This window comes from Danio rerio, chromosome 21 (assembly GCF_049306965.1).
Source record: "Danio rerio strain Tuebingen ecotype United States chromosome 21, GRCz12tu, whole genome shotgun sequence".
Lineage (NCBI taxonomy): Eukaryota > Metazoa > Chordata > Actinopteri > Cypriniformes > Danionidae > Danio > Danio rerio.
In genome coordinates this window covers 2,713,454-2,729,151 of record NC_133196.1, presented here as the reverse complement: position 1 = coordinate 2,729,151, position 15,698 = coordinate 2,713,454, and the positions used below count along the sequence as shown (strand labels likewise).

The following is a 15,698-nucleotide window of genomic DNA, read 5'->3' as shown; positions in this document are numbered from 1 at the left end:
TCCTAATTTTCGTCTGCGATAACCCCTCAACGGTACTCGCTGTCGTAGGTGTACTCACACACCTGTCCCTCGTTTTCACTTTGAGGGCAGCATGATCAGCGTTTGCCTAGAGCGCCAGTTTAGATTGCTCCGGCCCTGCCTTGGTGTGTGGTGAGCGCACTGGCGCTGTTGTCCTGTGGCTGCCATCACATTATCCAAGTGGAGCTGCACACTAGTGGTGGAGTGGAGATACCTCCCATTGTTGTGAAGCACTTGTGTGTATGGTTATAAGCATGCTAAATAAATACACATTACATTACATTGCACTATTGTCTGGAGCCATGGGTACTAATTCTGTGTTCCCTGATTTACTATTTGATTCTAAGAATTAGACTTAGTAAATGAACAGCATGTTTCTCTGTTTAATGTTCTGCTGGAAAAAAGTGACCTGCAATCTGGATGGGTTTAGTCTGAGTAAATTAACAGCAAATTTGCATGATTAAGAAGTGAAATATACATTAAATGTCTCTAACAACTTCTGTAGTAGTCCCCATTTAGAGTGTTTTAAAAACTGAGAAATAAAAGAAATGATATGAGCACAAAGTGGAGATATGATCAGGTTTAATGCACCTCTCAGAGGCAGTTTATTTGTATAAAAAGCATTATATATATATACACATTTTACAAATGTATGGAACTTACAAAAAGATAGCAAAGATTTTTATTATAAAACAAATTAAGTATAGTGAAATCCTTTCACACTTAAATCTTAAAAGAAACCCCCTAAAGATCCTTTACAATGAAGATTAAACACTGGCTCACACTTTACAATAATGTTCCAGTAGTTAATATTTGTCAATGTATTTACCACCAAAGTATAAACAGTCTTGTACATATTTTTTAATCAAAGTTGAGCATTTACTAAAGCATTATTAATATCTATGCGTGTTAACATTGGTTAATGCACTGTGAGTTAATGAGAACTATTAATAAACAGCTTTGCATTAATAAATACTGTATTAAATATATTGTTCAGCACTTGTTCATGTTAGGAAATACATTAACTCATGGCCTTTTTTTAAGTTTAACACTGACATCAGGAAACAGTAAACTGAAAACCTTCACACTGTACAGTGTTTTAGTGTAAAAAAACGTACAATGCTGTCAGGTGTGCTCTTGTGCTATACAATTGTGTCCACTAGGGGGAGCAGTGACTCTGTGCCCGCAGAGTGAGAGCTGAAGATCAAATCTCTGAAGAGCACAAAACACACTGCGTGGATCTAGAGAGAGAGAGAGAGAGAGAGAGAGAGAGAGAGAGAGAGAGAGAGAGAGAGAGAGAGAGAGAGAGAGAATCATTGTAAATATACTGATTATTATTGTTTTTTTATTACTGTTTTATTCTAAAATGTTGATTGTTAAATGTACAGTTTATTTTAATTTATTATTTTTATTGTTATAAATTAATAATATGATATGAATGATAAGTGGAATGATAATGTGATATATTGAACTATAATGAGATATACTGAATAATAATATGATATATTGAATAATAATAATATGATATACTGAATAATAATATGATATACTGAATAATAATATGATATTTTGAATAATAATATGATATACTGAATAATAATATGATATACTGAATAATAATATGATATAATGAATAATAATATGATATACTGAATAATAATATGATATACTGAATAATAATATGATATATTGAATAATAATATGATATACTGAATAATAATATGATATTTTGAATAATAATATGATATATTGAATAATAATAATATATACTGAATAATAATTTGATATATTGAATAATAATATTATATACTGAATAATAATTTGATATACTGAATAATAATTTGATATTTTGAATAATAATATAATATACTGAATAATAATTTGATATACTGAATAATAATTTGATATTTTGAATAATAATATGATATAATAAATAATAATATGATATACTGAATAATAATATGATATAATGAATAATAATATGATATAATGAATAATAATATGATATACTGAATAATAATATGATATAATGAATAATAATATGATATACTGAATAATAATATGATATAATGAATAATAATATGATATACTGAATAATAATATGATATATTGAATAATAATATGATATACTGAATAATAATTTGATGTACTGAATAATAATATGATATATTGAATAATAATATGATATACTGAATAATAATATGATATACTGAATAATAATTTGATATACTGAATAATAATATGATATACTGAATAATAATATGATATATTGAATAATAATATGATATACTGAATAATAATATGATATACTGAATAATAATTTGATATACTGAATAATAATTTGATATTTTGAATAATAATATGATATAATGAATAATAATATGATATAATGAATAATAATATGATATATTGAATAATAATATGATATTTTGAATAATAATATGATATACTGAATAATAATTTGATATTTTGAATAATAATATGATATACTGAATAATAATATGATATATTGAATAATAATATGATATACTGAATAATAATATGATATACTGAATAATAATATGATATAATGAATAATAATATGATATACTGAATAATAATATGATATACTGAATAATAATTTGATATACTGAATAATAATTTGATATTTTGAATAATAATATGATATACTGAATAATAATATGATATAATGAATAATAATATGATATACTGAATAATAATATGATATATTGAATAATAATATGATATAATGAATAATAATATGATATACTGAATAATAATATGATATATTGAATAATAATATGATATACTGAATAATAATTTGATGTACTGAATAATAATATGATATATTGAATAATAATATGATATACTGAATAATAATTTGATGTACTGAATAATAATATGATATATTGAATAATAATATGATATACTGAATAATAATATGATATACTGAATAATAATATGATATACTGAATAATAATATGATATATTGAATAATAATATGATATACTGAATAATAATATGATATACTGAATAATAATTTGATATACTGAATAATAATTTGATATTTTGAATAATAATATGATATAATGAATAATAATATGATATAATGAATAATAATATGATATATTGAATAATAATATGATATTTTGAATAATAATATGATATACTGAATAATAATTTGATATTTTGAATAATAATATGATATATTATTTATATTTTTATTAAATTATAATATGTATATATCTTTTTTAAAAACGACTATTTTACTACTGCTACTGTTTGCTGTGTTTTTTTTATTATATATGTATGTTCTTTTATTTTTATGTAAACTTTATAACTGCTTTGGCAAAACATTTGTAACATTTGTCATGCCAATAAAGCAATTATTGAATTGAATTGAGAGAGAGAGAGGGATGAGCAATTATATGAATAAACATTTGTCAACATCAATATGAAGATGTCAAATACGCGTCAAGTTTCCAGACGGTTGTGGACTAGGCACACTAAGTGGGGCAGTAAGACCTTTTGCAGGGCACTTTTTATCCAAGAGAAAAAAGGTCATGTGCACTACACAGGTTGTGCATGTGCCTGGTCCACTGGGATAGTTATTAGGGTGTTGCCAAGTCATTCTGGGCCATTAGCAGGGGGTTGCTGTGCAGTGTGGTTGCTAAGGTGTGGGTGCTAGGTTACTCTGGTGTGTTTTTGTGTTTTGCTAATGTAACCCCGTTGGTCCTTTACCACCTAACCCGCTGCAAGCTGGGATCAAACCGGCGACCTTCTACATGGGTTGCTCTAACAAGGAGGCTAAAGACCTTGGCCTATTCATTCATTTTCTTATCGGCTTAGTCCCTTTATAAATCAGTGGTTGCCACAGTGGAATGAACCGCCAACTTATCCAGCATATGTTTTAAGCAGCGGATGCCCTTCCAGCTGCAACCCATCTCTGGGAAACACCCAAACTCATACATTACGGACAATTTAGCCTACCCAATTCACCTGTACAGCATGTGTTTGGACTGTGGGGGAAACCGGAGCACCCGGAGGAAACCTGCGCGAATGCAAGGAAAACGTGCAAACTCCACACAGAAACGCCAACTGACCCAGCTGAGGCTCGAACCAGCGACCTTCTTGCTATGAGGTGACAGCACTACCTACTGAGCCACCGTGTCGCCCCACCTTGCTCTATTATTTACCTAATAATATCTCTGTGGACCCCTAAAATAGAATTGTTCTAACCCTAGGGGATTGGATGGTTGCTACAGTGTTGAAGGGGTGTTTCTGTATTTTGCTAAAATATTATGGGTGGTTGCTAAGGCCTTGCTTTTTAGTTGCTAGAGTGGATTGGATGTTTGCTATTGTGTCATTAACATATTAATGGCCTTAGTAGGTGTTGTTTAGAAATTCTTGGTAATTGCTAGGATGTTGCTATGGGATTTTGGAATGTAGCTATAGTGTTGCTAAGATATTATGGATTGTTGCTAGGGTGCTGCTATGTGGTTGCTAATGTTTCCTCTACAAAGTAACTAGGGAGTTTTGCAAATATACTCCTAGTGTCCTTAAAGTTTGACAACCCCTGCTTTAGATGATAAATTAATATCTCACCTTTTCTTTGAGTCTTGCCGACTGACAAGAGTTAAGCTCTAGATGTCTGTCTGCGTCCACACACACTGCAATAAAAAGAGCAAATTATAAGCTTAAATCAGGGCTTTACAAAGAAAATAATGTCTGAATGTTTTGTTAAAAACACAGTAAAGCAAGTCCTTTAGTTTTCTCAAACCATCATACTTAAACCCATACTGTAGCACTATTTAATAGATGTTAAGTGTGTTAAGACTTATTACGTTTCAATTGTTTAAGGCATCATATTTGTTAATTCATTCATTTTCTTTCAGCTTAGTCTCTTATTCATCAGGGGTCGCCACAGCAGAATGAACTGCCAACTATTCCAGCATATGTTTAAGACTAGCGGATGCCCTTCCAGCCAAAACTCAGCACTGGGAAACACTCATTCACACACACTGAGGCCCCGTTTACACTAATAGGTTTTGTTTTAAAACGCATAAGTTTTGCTACGGTTAAGCCATGCGTCTATCCTATGCCAGAGTTTCCGAGCATTGAAAACGGAGCATTTTGAAAACGCTGAAGAGCCCGTTTTCATTCTAAAATGCTGCTGCCCAGTCTCAGTGTGGATGGGGAAAACGGAGACATGCCCTCTCTTTTGCTGAATATCAGTATAATAATCAATAATGGCCGTTATAAAAGTATAACGTACAATAAGTTTATACATTATAGGAAATAAACGCAAGCAATCAGTCAACAAGTAATAGATTCAAAAGACCAAAGTCGTTAAATATGTCATAGATATAGACAACAAGATGAATTAAATATCACGTTTACAAATATAGTGAGATTAGATCCAGCGGTAGATCCTTGATGAACAGTTCGATGAGCACAGCGCTCATCTGGCTGGAACGTAAGTAATTTACGTTTTATCAGTTTAGTGGCTAATTTGTACAAATTCGTACGAGTTAAGTCGTACAAAAATGTTTGATTTTTAAAAAGGAGGCGTGACACCAAACCATACCCCTAACCCCAACTGTCAGTGGGAGATAAGCAAATCGTACTAAATTGTATGAATAAGATAGCACAAATTCATATGAATTAGTCCAAAAGTTACGAATTGCAATAAGATAAGTGTTGGATATGCTGCAGAGCATGCCCAACACAATCTCACGGCAATTCGTAACTTTTGGATTTAGTGTCTAATTCGTATGAATTCGTACGATCTAATTCGTACAATTAGGTATGACTTGCTCATCCCCCAATGACGGTTGGGTTTAGGGGTGGGGTTAGGTGCCACGCCTCCTTTTTAAATTCGCACAATTTCGTACGACTGAACTCGTACGAATTAGCCACTAAACTCGCAAAACGTAAAATACTTACGTTTTCTCGTGAGATCAAGCTGGCATGCCAGAGTGTGTGTGTGGTCATGTGATGTGCATTTCCAGAGGAGTGGTGTAGACGGAGAGCTGTTTAGAAATGCTAGGTGTAATGCTAGTGTGGACGTGGATCGTTTTCATTCTAAAACGCCGTTTTGAAACTAAAACGTACTAGTGTAAACGGGGCCTCGTACACTACAGCCAATTTAGTTAATCAATTCCCCTGTAAACCGGAGCATCGGAGGAAACCCACACCAACACGAGGAGAACATGCAAACTCCACGCTGAAATGACAATTGACCCAGCTGGGGCTCGAACCAGCGATCTTCGTGCTGTGAGGTGATCGTGCTAGCCACTGCGCCACCGCGATGCCCCACTACTATATTCATATAAACTAAATATGTATATGAACTTATTGTAATATGAGCGCTGCTGAAAATTTCAGCCCGATCTCACGAAGAAACGTAAGTATTACGTTTTGCCACTTTAGTACGAAGTAGTTCTGTCGTACGAAATTGTAAGGTTTTAAAAAGGAGGCGTGGCACCCAACACCACCCCTAAACCCAATCGTCAATGGGCGATGAGCAAATCGCACTAAATTGTACGAATTAGATCGGAAGAATTAGCCACTAAATCAAAAAGTTACGAACTGCAGTGAGATTGCGTTGGACAATTTCTGATTTTGTAAAATGAAAAAATGTTTGGAAAGTACAGTGTACAAGAGCTGATGTAAACGAAAGTGGCTGTGCAGGTCATGTTCAGGCGAGGTGTGTGTGTCGGGGAAATCACAGAGATCATAAACAAATAATGTAGTGTTCAAAACAATGGTTTGGCATTCTCTAGTCTATATGTTACCTCATGCTATAAAGCTAAAATAAAAATCAGAATAATGTCAGTTTTCAGTGTGACAACCTACAGTAGCCCATGAAAATATTGATATGTGTTAACTATGAATGAAATCTGAGAGTTTAGGAGGAGCTCATTCATACTTTCAGTCTTTCTGGCTTCCTTCCACACACACCCACACACATTTTACTCATAGCTATGTATTAACTAACACTTAAGCAATCCTCAAGATCTTAAGGTGTGTTAAAATACTGACAACTACACCTGATCTTCCTTATGCAAACTTGTTAAAACCTCCTACAGTTAATGCCATATTAAATTAAAACAATACTCACTGTTTGGTTTGTGCTGCATGCTGTCTCTGCGAATAGGCTTCAATTCACTGCATGTTAAATCCTTCTCTCTGCTGTCCATCACTCATTTACTGATTTGATCGTTCTGATTATCCAGATGTGATCTCATGTTCTCACTATTTCCTCTAGGTTCAAATAAATAACCATCAGAAATAATATACAACATATACATTAGAAATAACGTATATTCAATATTTGCTCACACTTTAAAATAATGTAAATGTATTTACCAATATGAACTAAGAACGAAGAAACTAGTAGCGCATTTAGTGATCATAATTCAACATTTACTAATAGTTAATTTCATCAAAACAGTTAGTTAATCAATGTGAGTTAACAAGAGCTAAGAATTCATCACTGTATTTTTATTAATTCATGTTAACATAGATGAATAAATACATCAATGGTGACTAATGTACCATTATTATAATCTAACCCCATTTCTTGCACGGTGGCGCTCTGGGTAGCAAATTCGCCTCACAAAAAGAAGGTGGCTGGTTAGTGCCTCGGCTGGGTCAGTTTATGTAATATAGCTAGCATTTGTAATAGTTAGTGTTTCTGTGTAGAGTTTGCATGTTCTCCCCTGTGTTGGCTTGGGTTTCCTCCAGGTGCTCCACTTGAATTGGGTAGGCTAAACTGTGTGTGAATGAGTGTGTATGGGTGTTTCCCAGTGTTGGGTCACGGCTGGAAGGGCATCTGCTGCGTAAAACATATGTTGGATAAGTTGGTCATTCATTTCGCTGTGGTGACCTCTGATTAATAAAGGGACTAAGCTGAAAAGAAAATGAATAAATGAATATTTAATTTAATTATGAAAAACAAGTTTTGACTTTTGTTTGTGTATTATATTATTGTTTTTAATATTATTATTACTATTTCTCTATCCTTTTTTTCTCTTACATAATTCGCTTTACTAGCTTTAATACTCTTCGCTATTGCCGTAGTTATCGGAGGTCGTCTGGGCTGTTTATACCACGCTGCTACTGCTAACGCTCGTGTTGTTGGTGGCTATCATATGGACACCACCAATGCACTTTCATTATTATTAATATTACTATCAGCATTGTTGTTATTATTATTAATATATATACACACAAATAGATAAAAACAAAATATAAGCAAACAGTTTTGTTACATTTAACTGTTAATAATACTAATACTAATATAATAATAAATCTAATATAATACTACTAATATAATACTATGAATTTGTATCATATACATTTATATTGTATATCTAAACATAAACAAACATTTTCTTAAACATATGCATGCATGTCTGTATTTATAAATAGATTATAATTATACACAACACACACGAGGCTCGAACCAGCGACCTTCTTACTGTGAGGCAACAGCACTACCTCCTGTGCCACTGCGTCGCCTATATATAAATAAAAGTTCGCTTTGACATAATATATATATATATGTGTGTGTGTGTGTGTGTGTGTGTGTGTGTGTGTGTGTGTGTGTGTGTGTGTGTGTGTCAAAGCAAACTTTTATTTCGGATGCAATTAATCTGTGTGTTCTGAATATTCTAATCTAAATATTCAGAATATTCTTTCATTCATTTTCTTTTTGGCTTAGTCCCTTTATTAATCTGGGGTCGCCACAGCTGAATGAACCACCAACTTATCCAGCACATGTTTTACACAGCGAATGCACTTCCAGCCATAACACAACCCTGGGAAACACCCATACACTCTTGCATTTACACTACAGCCAATTTAGTTAATCAATTCCCCTATAGCGCATGTGTTTGGACTGTGGGGGAAACCGGAACACCCGGAGGAAACCCACGCCAACATGGGGAGAACATGCAAACTCCACACAGAAATGACAATGAATCGATTTACTTTTATTAATTAACGGTAACAAAGATGAATAAATAAATTATAGTAAATAGTGCATACATTAAAAGTGAGTTATGTACCATTATTATAATGTAACTCAATTTCTATTAAACACACACACACCCACCTAAGTTTGTTAAATATTATATATTAATATTATATAAATATTAATACAAATTTATAATACAAATATAAAAATAAGTGCTATGCAATCATAAATAAACACATCCAAAAACAGAACTTTGTTTTGACATATGTATGTGTATTACATATATTTATTATGTATATGTGATGAACGCACATATACAAGACCATTTTGTTATATAGATATTTAAAATGATATATAATTTGTGTCATATACATGTATATTCATTTATTTATTAATTTTACTTCAGCTTAGTCACATATTTCTCAGGGTCGCCACAGCGGAATGAACCACCAACTATTCCAGCATATGTTTTAGTACTGGGAAACACCCATACACACTCATTCACACACACACACACACACACACTCATACACTACGACCAATTTAGTTCATCAATTCCCCTATAGCGCATGTGTTTGGACTGTGGGGGAAACTGAGCACCCGGAGGAAACCCACACCAACACTGGGAGAACATGCAAACTCCACATAGAAATGCCAACTGACCCAGTCGGGACTTGAACCAGCGACCTTCTTGCTCTGTTCTATCGTGCCACCCAATACATGTATATTTTATATCTAAATTTAAACATACGTCTCAAATATATGCATGCATGTGTGTATTTATATACAGATAATAAATATACACAGCACACACACATACACACATACATTATGTCAATGATAATCAGTTAATCTGTGCCAAGCACTAATATAAATATATAATTTTGTACTTTTTATATAAATAATACATACTTTATTTACCTTTTGATGAATCTTTGAGCAGCAAAAACATCCACATCAGCTGTGCGTTTGATAATCCTCTAATGACGAGATCAAAACTACAGAGCGAACAGATCGAGTACGAGAAAGAAAGATAACCAACGCTGGTAAAACATTACTACTAAGACATGTTGGCAATTTCAGGCTCCACCCGTGTGACGTAAACACAAGCAAACATATGACAATGGAAAAAGCTTTTTTTAGAAACAGGTTCACTGCGGGTGATAGCAGCGATTGCCTAATGTGACCGGCAGCAAATACAGATAACAGATAAACCAGAAACCTGACACTTGCATTTGCCAGAATGGAAAATAGTTAACAAGACTGTGTATAAACATTGTGATAAAATACAAATAAACAACATAAGTGATGTCAAAAACCTAATCAAACAGTGAGCCTAATTTATGTAGAACCATAATGAAAAATGCATTTATTTGATTGGTCTTGATGTCAGCATTTTAAAATAAGTCTAAATATATTTATCATGTGCTTCCTTACTGTATGCGTTAGTTGCAATCGATTTTTTGCATTGAGGATATTTTTTATTCTCCTCCTTTCACATCAAAACAAACACAGTCTGCTAATGTAGTTAAACTTTTTAAATACTTCTAATAAACATCATCATCATCTAATAAACACATTGAATAAACAAACTAAAAATAATACAACAAAATACAAAGCATTTTTAAGTTATTTATGTCTCAAACATGTAGCTGTAAGACGTTTACGATTATTTAATACTCTTTTCTGCTCTACAATAATGATATCAATAATAATAAATATTAATCTGTAACAATAATCATGAAATGAACACAATTCACTCTTTTTACATGCACATTTAATAAATGAATTCTGCAGGCTCATTATTGATATGTATTGATATGATATGTACCGCTATATACATTTCTGCAGAGCACTAGATATGTTCTAGGAGCTACGTTTCTGTGCAGTTGTTGTTTTCACGTATCCACCAGAGGGCGCTGTGTATGCTTTTTCAGATTTTCCCTCTCAAGTGCCATTCACCCCTGCTGTTCCCACGTCGACTGACTGACTGACTGACTGACTGATTACTCCCCCATCCACCCCAGGCCCGGATTGGCTAATCGGGAGGACCGGGAGAATTCCCGGTGGGCCGGTCCGTTTTTTGGCCGCGAGGGCCGGTGTCCCTAGCTCCAGAATCTGTTGCTCTCAGCAGTCACTCACACTTTTTAAATTTATTTATTTACTTGACCACAGCCTTTTTATTCATTATTTTACCGCAACTCTTCTCATCTATTTTAATGATTATACAAGACAGTTGTGTCTCTGTTCTGAACACAGCTTCTGTGGTCCAGCGGTTAGCATAATAGATAAAGATGCCGCGGACCCGGGTTCGATCCTCGTTAGAGTAACTTATTGTTTTCATTGTTAAGACATATAAAACTGTTAGGGTTGTTGAACATATGAAGTTCTAAAGCAGCTGTTTTCTTGAAAAAAGACGTGATAGTGTCATTAGAAACTGATTTGGAAATGACTTTATTTTAATATAGTCAGTAGTGAACTGAGGTGGGCCGGTCTGAGGCTTGAAACTCCAGGGCTGAAAAGGAGTCCCACTCCGGCCCTGATCCACCCCCTTCCCTGAATCCAACCAATAGTGTTTTTAAAGCACCGGCTAGGCATGTAACATTTTACCCGACTCACGATTCGATACAATTTACAATACGAATCAGCTAAAATACACCTGTATGCCGATGACACAATAATATATACAGCAGCACATTACTTAAACCAAGCTGTACAGCAGGGTCGGAGTGGGACTCCTTTTCAGCCCTGGAGTTTCAAGCCTCAGACCGGCCCACCTCAGTTCACTACTGACTATATTAAAATAAAGTCATTTCCAAATCAGTTTCTAATGACACTATCACGTCTTTTTTTGAGAAAACAGCTGCTTTAGAACTTCAAATGTTCAACAACCCTAACAGTATTATATGTGACAACAATAAAAATGAAAACAATAAGTTACTCTAACGAGGATCGAACCCGGGTCCGCGGCGTCTTGAACTAACGTACTAATCGCTGGACCCAATAGCTGCTATCAGAAAGCAGATACAACTGAGTTTTATAATCATTAAAATAGATGAAAAGAGAAGAGTTGCAGTAAAATAATGAATAAAAAGGCTGTGGTCAAGTAAATAAATAAATTTAAAAAGTGTGAGTGACTGCTGAGAGCAACAGAATCTGGAGCTAGGGAGACCGGCCCTCGCGGCCAAAAAACGGACCGGCCCACCGGGAATTCTCCCGGTCCTCCCGATTAGCCAATCCGGGCCTGCTGTACAGTATTTACAGAACGCTTTTCAAGTATTACAGTGTACGTTGCACTGTATGAAAAAAATATATGATTTTTAGCTGCGGCCACACATCTCTGAATTTACATCTCTAAATGGTGTTCAAACAGAAAGAGTTAGCTTCAATAAATATCTAGGTATTTTGATTGATGAGAGATTCGCCTTTGATATACACATTGACAAGTTACCGAAAAAGCTTAGGCCAAAATTAGGTTTCTTATTGCGGTCAAAAAATTGTTTTCCTTATAAAGCCCGTAAGACACTAGGGAAGAGTACATTTCTGTCTATAACGGATTATGGTGATTATCTTTATATGCACGCAGCCACCACTCAGAAAACTAGATTCTGTTCATCATGCAGCAATACGCATCGTCTCAGGCAGGCGCAGACCTTACAGACTCATCACTGTATTCTGGATGATTCCTTAGACTGGTTATCTTTATATCAAAGGAGAAAATTACATCTGCACTTATTTATTTTAAAGGCTCTCTTAGGTAAATTATCATCCTATATTTCAAATCTGTTAACATTTCACATAAATAACCAACACACTAGATCTATTTTCGTCTAACAGTGCCAAGGTTTCTGTCAGAACTTGGCAAACGTGCTTTTTCTGTTAACGCTCCCAGTGCTTGGAATGACCTGCAAAATCAGCTCAGTCTTGACACACTTCCGACTCTGAGTACTTTTAAACATCTTTTATACAACATCTTAAAGGACACTTGTAATTGTTTTTTATGATCTGATCTTTTTATGAATGGTGATTTTGTAATTTTGTGGTATTGTTTTTGTGACTTTTATATAAAACTTTATGTGCTGCCTGCCTTCCTGACCAGGTCTCACTGAAAGAAGAGACAGTACTGTCTCAATGTGATCTCCTGGCTAAATAAAGGAAATAATAATAATAATAATAATAATAATAATAATAATAATGATCTCACAATTCACGATTTAATCTAAAAATTTTTAAAGAAAATAATTTTAGACAAATTTAAGGCGAACAAGCTCTTTAAATTTTCTCAAATGCTGCACTTTATTTATTTTTTTACTAAAGAAAATCTTTTTTTGCAATGAATTGGAATTTTAAAACAAAAATCCAAATAAAAGGTGAATAATACTAAAACTAAAACTTGGAGCTGTGCAAAAACAAAAATCCAAATAAAAGGTGAATAATACTAAAACTAAAACTTTGAGCTGTGCATTAAAACATTTAAAACGAATCCCAATTTAAAAATGAACAAAATAAATTAAAGAAGGCTCTTTAACAATACAAATAAGATAAAATGTGACTGTGCTGGGATGTGACATGTTTTAAAAGAAATATCAGCATATTTATGCTTTCTGGCATAAGCTGAGGTCTTTGCACATTTACAATGTCCCCTGCTGATGAAAATACTCTTTCACTGGAGACTGAGATGGCTGGTGTGAAGAGGAAAGCCTTTCCTAAACCAGGGAGCAGTGTGTACAGAGGAGGCCCTCTGCTCTAGGCATAAAATAATTATAATAACTTAGGGTTGGGAAACCTGGTGCCATTAAAGCACCGGTACCTTTGTAACCATTCATGTTGAGACAACATAAATGAACTGTGGAACCTGCATTTTTTTTTACAGTGTTGAAGTTTTATTATTTCACCACTTCCTTTTGTTTTATTTTTGAGTGAATCTTAACCTAAATCAAAAAGTTACTCTTATTCTATATTATGTAATGACGATACTTCTTTGGATAAAGTTGATACGATTAAATACCTTGGAGTGTGGCTTGATTCTAAACTTTCCTTTAAATCACATATTAATCATATTGTTAGTAAAGTCAACTTTGGAATTAGTACATTATATCGGTCTAGGCGTTGTTTTTCATTTAGTGTTTGTAAGAAACTAGCTCTTCAACTTATTTTGCCAATTTTTGATTATTGCTATATTGTTTATCAGGGTGCGTTAAAATTGGATCTTGCTGCCTTTAATACAGCATATAATAGACTTTGTAGATTTGTTCTGGGTTGTTCTTTTCACACACATCATTGTTTAATGTATGATCTGTTGCAGTGGCCATCTTTGCACACATGACGACATATTCACTGGCTTCAATTTATATTTAAATGTATTCATTTTGAGTATGCATATTATTTACAAAAATATTTTGTATGTTTTTCCTTAAATTATCAAGTAAGGCATTCTGTTCAGATTTATTTTTTGTTCCTTGTTGTAAAAAATCTATGGGTAAAAGAGCTTTTTTAAGGGTCCAAGAGATTGGAATAATTTCCTTGCTAACATTCGATCCATTGCATCATTTAAGGTCTTTCAGTTTTTGCAATTTCGCAAAGTGTTCGACTGCATTATTTTTTTCCATAACAGCAATAAATCTGAATGACAGCTGAGGTGTTTATGATCTCTGTGATTTCCCCAACACACACACACCTCGCCTGAACATGACCTGCACAACCACATTCATTTACATCGGCTCTCAATCACTGTGCTTTCCAGATATGTTTTTATTTCACACATTCATGAATTGTCCAACGCAATATTTCCTAACTTTTTGATTCAGTGGCTAATTCGTATACATTTGTATAGAATTCATAAAATTTAGTACGATTTGCTCATCCCCCCAATGACGGTTGGGTTTAGGGGTGGGGTTAGGTGCCACGCCTCCTTTTTAAAACCGTACAATTTCGACTGAATGTTTTCTTGAGAGATCAGGCTGAAATTTTCAGCAGTGGTCATATTACAGTAAGTTTATATACAAATTTAGTTTTTATAAATATAGTAATGGGGCGTCAAGGTGGCGCAGTGGCTAGCACGATCACCTCACAGCACGAAGATCGCTGGTTCGAGCCCCAGCTGGGTCAATTGTCATTTCAGTGTGGAGTTTGCATGTTCTCCTCGTGTTGGTGTGGGTTTTCATTTCACAACGTTGGACAAAAGAAACGTAGTGTAACTCATATTACACTGTTATAAGTTTATAAGTGTGTGTGTGTGTGTGTGTATGTGTGTGTTCTTGTGACAAGTCAGTTCACAAATCTGTATAATGACATGGCACGGGTATTACAAAAAGGAGATGAAATACGAGGATATTAGTGACGTCTTCATTTCTCAAAAAGCTTCTAAATCCCACAGGATGAGATTATTTTAGAGAGTAAAGCTGCACACAGTCTCCTGTGATGGCTGGTTTAGGGGTAGGGTGGGGGCAATACAATATGTACAATATACAGTTTGGACAATATAAAATGAATGGAAACCTATGTAATGTACGCAATTTTCACAAAAACAAACGTGTTTGTGTGTGTGTGTGTGTGTGTGTGCATGTGTGTGTGTGTGTATAAGAGGCTATATATACATATATATATATATATATATATATATATATATATATATATATATATATATATATATATATATATATATATATATATATTTACAAGCTAATTACAGGCTATT

General features: G+C 33.8%; 1 long non-coding RNA gene across 2 annotated transcripts; it reads right to left on the bottom strand.

Moving 5' to 3' along the window:
* Positions 1–594: 594 nt before the first annotated feature.
* On the bottom strand, positions 595–10,043 carry si:rp71-1h20.3. Of its 2 annotated transcripts, none has more exons than XR_012397053.1 (4): positions 9,914–10,043; positions 7,142–7,284; positions 4,624–4,688; positions 595–1,259 (listed from the first exon to the last, which is right to left on the bottom strand). It is a non-coding gene; the product is annotated as a si:rp71-1h20.3 (long non-coding RNA). The 2 variants fall into 2 exon arrangements; XR_222769.6 differs by having other exon boundaries at positions 9,923–10,043.
* Positions 10,044–15,698: the final 5,655 nt, after the last annotated feature.